The sequence below is a fragment of the Rousettus aegyptiacus genome, unplaced genomic scaffold, assembly GCF_014176215.1.
Source record: "Rousettus aegyptiacus isolate mRouAeg1 unplaced genomic scaffold, mRouAeg1.p scaffold_m13_p_17, whole genome shotgun sequence".
Classification (NCBI taxonomy): Eukaryota; Metazoa; Chordata; class Mammalia; order Chiroptera; family Pteropodidae; genus Rousettus; species Rousettus aegyptiacus.
Genome location: NW_023416292.1, coordinates 22,790,775 through 22,796,271, shown reverse-complemented (window position 1 = coordinate 22,796,271; position 5,497 = coordinate 22,790,775). Strand labels below are relative to the sequence as shown.

At 60.4% G+C, this 5,497-nt stretch overlaps 1 long non-coding RNA gene across 1 annotated transcript; it reads left to right on the top strand.

Annotated features, from left to right (window-relative positions):
* Window positions 1-2,064: 2,064 nt before the first annotated feature.
* Window positions 2,065-5,137, top strand: LOC118612969. Its single transcript, XR_004955315.1, has 3 exons — window positions 2,065-2,145; window positions 3,352-3,537; window positions 4,861-5,137. It is a non-coding gene; the product is annotated as an uncharacterized LOC118612969 (long non-coding RNA).
* The last annotated feature ends 360 nt before the right edge of the window (window positions 5,138-5,497 follow it).

Sequence of the window (5,497 nt, the reverse complement as noted above, 5' to 3'; positions counted from 1 at the left end):
CATTGGTGTCATTAGTAACCAGGTCCCGTTAAATCCGGCCCCGAGGCCGGCGACTCACACACACACATCTCACTCAAGTCTCAAAACCGAGATTTAGGATAAAGAAGCAAATAGCACGAATGAAACTTTTAGTTTGGCTTCTGCAGGAAAACATTTAAAATCCGTACTCTCGTGTCGAAGCCTATACTAGAATTATGACTTAAACAAAACATGATGTTAACTGTGTTACGAAGATGATAAGCTTATTTGTCGACATAAATAAGAGGACGCGGACTCATTTTCTTACAGAGGACTGGCTCGTTCCTGGAGGGAGTCGCGTGAGGAGCACTTCGTCGGTATTCGCCTACCACGTCGCAGTCATAATCCTGATGACTTGCTTATTGCATGGCACACGGTGGCTCCATGCCCTCAACAAAATGCTACTCTAACGCCCGTCCAAGATAATTTTTGTCATCTGAAAATGATGCGAGCATCATTGGATAAATCAGATACATGAGTTCTCCTCTGGAAGTCCATCTGGTGTGCTAGGGCAGGGAGCAGGCGGGGAGGCGGAGGTCCTCGCCCTCCGCGGGCGCCCCCCACGGGACCTCGCGCAAGTCACTTTGCTGGCACGGCAGCGCTTGCTGCAGACGCCTGTCAGAGTGACGGGTGTTTCACGGAGAAAACTGCCACCCCTCTGAGTCCTCTGGACGACGCTGGGAGAGCGAGCCCCAAGGAGAGTGGCCAGAGACAGGGGCGCAGCGCCCGCCTGCGCCTGCCCCCACTGGCCACCCCTCTCTCTCAGTCGCGGGGGGGGGGCGGGCGGCTGAATGCAGTCTCCCCCGACGAGGACAGTAATCGTCATCCGTTGTGCCCAGGCTAAGGCCCAGGACCTGCTCTAAGGCATCTGCACTCATCAGTCACTTAGTCCTCACAGAACCGCGTGAGTCTCATGCACCGCGGTCCCCACTATACAGAGAGAGACGGGGGCGCAGAGCACTCAGGGACCCTGCGTGAACCCCCGGCAGCTCGGGAGGCTGAGGCGGGGTGCGACCCCAGGCCCCGTGATGGGCTTCTCCCATCACATCCGGAGCACCCCACTGTGCTCCCATTCATTGTAGTCTCCCCATGACCCTCCTCAGGAAAAGGGGTGCGTCCCGTCTGTGACCTTGGGGCCGGCACCGTCCCTGACCCGTGCAAGGGCCCTGGGGTGGCTGAGCGAATGTGCAACCACGCTCCCTAAGCACGTGCTGGAACTCTGCAGGCTGAGCTTCAGGCAGGAGTTTGAAATCCAAGACACCCAGGGTGACGGGGTGGGTTTCAGGGTCCAGGAGCCCCTCATGTCTAAGAATCGTAGGCAGTATATCATCATGGGCGAACTTCTTTCCTTCCTAGGGAGAGACTCCAGTCTGCGGCGGAACCGGAAGGGACCCAGGCCCCCCGGAGGTCGGAAGGGCTCCTGGGAACAGAGCCCCAGGGTGATGCTGAGCTGGCCGCGGCTGCAGGCGGAGCGAGCCCAGGATGCCTCGCTCTTTCCAGCACTGGACTGTGACAGCTTTGACCACCCGTAAAGTCATTTTAAACAATATTACTAAAATAGAGACATGTAAAAAGGTTATAATAAAAAGTTACAGTCAGTAGAAGCCCGTTAACGGTGTTTAATTAAATGACCTCTTTTTTCAGGAATATTATGTTGCGTGTTTCACACAGATCAATTTTCATGGATTCTTTTTTGTCCCTGTTAATGATTAATTGCAAAGGAATTAATAAAATTGGTCAGGTAGCAATATACATTAGTCTTTGACTTGAGTGAAAAATCAAGAGTAAGTCTGGGATCACCTTCTCCCCGGCAGGGCTGAGACCCGCGCGGCTCCCTTGGTGACGAAGCTCCGCCTCCCGGGGCACGTGACTGGCTGGGTTCGCTGCAGCTCCCCCAGGGAGAGGCCGCTGCCCGGAGGGACTGTGGGAGGGCGCGCAGCGCTGCTTCCGGCCACTGGAGGGCTCCCGGACCTTCCCGCCATCGCAGCACAAGCCGGGAGTGGGACTAAACCCCGCAAATCTGAGACAGGTCCGAAGCGAGGGCTGCTTTGTGCCAAGCCCCGGCGAGGACGCGCGGCTGTGAGGCCTTGGGCATGACGCAGCCGCTCGGGTCCGGCTCCAGGGAAGGTGGGCAGTGCCGTTCGCCTCCTCCTCCGTGGTGGCCCCCGTCTGGGGACCGCCTCGCTCCCCGTCCTCTCAGCGGGGGCCCCGAGAAATGCCGCCTACGGCGCTGTTCTCGAAACCCCATCTACCACGCTATCTGCCCTCCTCAGGGGACTCCCTACCCATGGTCCTGTTCCCTACACTTCCTTCTGTGAACCTGACCCCCCCAAATGCAGACACCCTGGTGCTGTCCTCGGCAGGTCCCTACTACATGGGTCAACCGCAGGGCACGGTGTCGCGACGTCCGACCTCCCGGCGAAGGTCCAGCCTCCGCACAGGGGAGGCAGAGGCAGTTGGGGTCACAGTGCCACACGGGCACAGTGGCCTCAGCTCCGACCTTAGCTGCTGCGAATGTCCAAGGAACAGGGACGAGCATAGCGGGAGCCCCGGGAACAGCGATATTCTCGGCCGGGAGGATGACAGGAGCGTCTGTGTGGCTGGGCCAGCGCCGGGGGGCGGCTGAGGGGGGGACGGAGTGGGGCTCTTTGTGCTCCCCTCTCTCTCGCCTTTGGGGACCCCTCTCTAATCTTGACGCCTCCTCCCCTAGGCGCTTGGTGCCACCCTGTGCACCTGCGTCTCCTGAAACCCAGGGCAGCAACCCCTCGGGTCTGCCGCGTGCTCTGCCCCGCCCGCCCGCCCCCTCCACGTCACTCCTGAGCGCTTTTCAGTTGCAGGCTAATTTCTTTCTTCCCCGAATCTGCTCTTTGATCGAATGCGTGTGCATCGCGTCCAGCCGAAACCACGTTCCTCTTCTGGACACGTGAGAGGATGTTTCCTGCTCCCCTCGGAGCTGGATGTGGCCGGCGACGTGCTTTGCCCGATGTGGCTGGAGGAGACCCACGTCTCTTTCTCGCGGGCTGGCTTCATGGCCGGCGCCTGACCCTCCCGCCTGCTCCTCCCTGGCAGCCGTGGCCCCCGTGTTGGTGTGGAGGTGCCGCAGGATCAAAGCCACCGGAGGGCGGGGCCAGCACGTGGGGTGACAGCCCCGGACAGCGGCCTGGACTTCGTATTAGCGAGCATGTTGTGTTGTACTGAAAAGAACTGGGATTGTGGGACTATTTTAAGCACTATATAACCTAGAATATTTTGACTATTACAGTTGAAAAGTAATCTCGAGAGTATAATACGTTGTTAGTAATTGACGATATCTTGATGGAGTACCTCTTTCAGAGGATTCGCACCGTGAGGAGGGATCCCAGGGGACGAGACATCCTCCCCGAGAAGAACGAGCGGGTGATGGAGCGAAGACGCTCGGGCAAACCGCGGAGGACGGCGTTCGCGGCTCGACGGCCTCCCGGGTCTCAAATCGCACTGCTGGTGGCCGGCCAGGCCATTACCCACGGCACGTGGCAGGAGGTACAGTTCGTGAGAGGGCGGGAGTCGCGGGATTCAGGCACTTGGTGTAAGTTTTCCCGCGAACCCGTCCGCCCCCCTCCGGGTCACGCGCGGGCTGCTCACCGCGCCCCCGCGGGTCTGGCCCACGGTTACCAACGGCTTCTGTGCCCTGCCGCGTGCCTCGTGCCAACGCGCCCCGGCCGGGATCCGGGCTTTCTGTCGACGGCACCCCTATTCTCTTGGACTGCGCTGTGAGGCGCCGGACCCCAGAGAAACGCGGTTGGAAAGTGGGTGGAGAAGCGAGGTGACAGCCCACGTCCTCCGAGAGCATCTGCCGTCGCCCCGGCCGCTCGCCGCCCCCCAGACCACGCCCGTGTCCCTGTGAGGCCCAGCGCAGCCCCACCTCCCGAGGGACAGTCCTCTGCACAGAGACCCCTCCTGCTCCGCAACCCAACTGCCACTGGGGACTATGGTAGCTTTCTCCAGAGATGGCCCCCCAATACCCAGACCCGCTCCCTGATCTGTGACCTTAATCGTTCTGGTCCCCCTGCTTGGAACGCCCCGCCCCCAGCCCACCCACTCGGTTCCGCGGAGCCGCGCAGTCCGCGGAATCCGGCTTCTCTGTGAGCCGCAGGCCCGACAGCCGGACGCGGTGCCTGAGCCGGGCCGGGGCAGCCGCCTGCCCCTTGCCGCTGTTTCTGGTGGCCAGTGAGCTCTTCGGGGACGGAGGCTGTGGCAAGCCGCACTGACTCCGGGCCTTTCACCACGGAGCCCACGGCCGCTCTCCAATCGATGGCGTTGCCTTTCTCTGAACTCGCCGTAGCTCGTACATTTTTCTGTCCCGAGACGCCCGCAGCCTCTCCGTATTCAGCCTGAAACAGCGCCGACCTTTCCGCGCTGCGCGGCCTGGCGCCTCGCGCCCCGCTCCCGCCCGGCGCTCCTGCCTCCCAGGCCTCTCCCGCTGCTCGCCGCGTCGCTGGTTGCGGTTTTCCCTCAGAGAATCTGCCTTTCATTTTTTTTCCGGCTTCAACTCTACCTGGCTATTTATTTCTCTCCCCAGGCGTTTGACGGGCACAGAGTGGGAGGCTGGGGGTGGGGGCGGGGGCTGAGTCCTGGCGAGTCCTCTGGCCGGAGCACCCCGGAGCCCTGGAAGGGGCACCGCCCAGCTCCTCCGCCCCTCTGTCCCCAGCGGGGTGTTCACAGTCCCAAGGATTCGGGGGAGCATTTCATTGTGCTAAGATTTTTTTGTCTATATATCATTTTTTGTTGTTTTATTTTTTCTTTCCTTTCCTTCCCTTCTTTTATTATTATTTTTCTTCTTAATTTAAATGCTATTCGTCCCAGATTACATGCTAAGGAATCTGGGTGACAAGTCAAGAAAACTTTCCTAGCAACTCTGAGGAGCCGTCTTCCTTGAGGCCCAGCCCGAGTCCAGCTGACACTGTCCTCTACCAGTGGCCTCTTCCCGCAGAGAACCAGACGGCAGCTGCCACCACCCCGTGAGCTGAGGAAGCCTCACGACCCGGGGCTCCCGCGAGTCCCAGGACCGGACACCGCAGCTCAGACTCAGCAAAGGAATTCTAAAAGTCAGCAACGTCCACGCTCATAGAAGTCACTTATTCCAAACGGCATCACAGCCTTTCTAGAATATTCTCCATGTTCTTACGCCTTATGCTTCTCTGCGTGCGCCCCACGAGCCCGGACTAACCTGGCTACCTGGCTCACCTCCTCACCGGGCTGGGCCCTGACTTGCCCTTCGCGGCGCCATTCAGATGCCACGCCCCCCGCCCCACCCCAAGTCGCTGTCTGGCCGGGGCGGCGTCCCACGATCTCGGCCACGCCGCCGCGCCGGCCACGCTCGCCGCTCCCGGCTGCAGCTCCGGCGCCTTCGCTGAGTTACTCACAGAGGCCTCAGTTCTCCCTCTGAACCGTACTCCCCTCGGGGGCAGAAAAGCCCACCCCCCATCCCCTCCCGTGACCG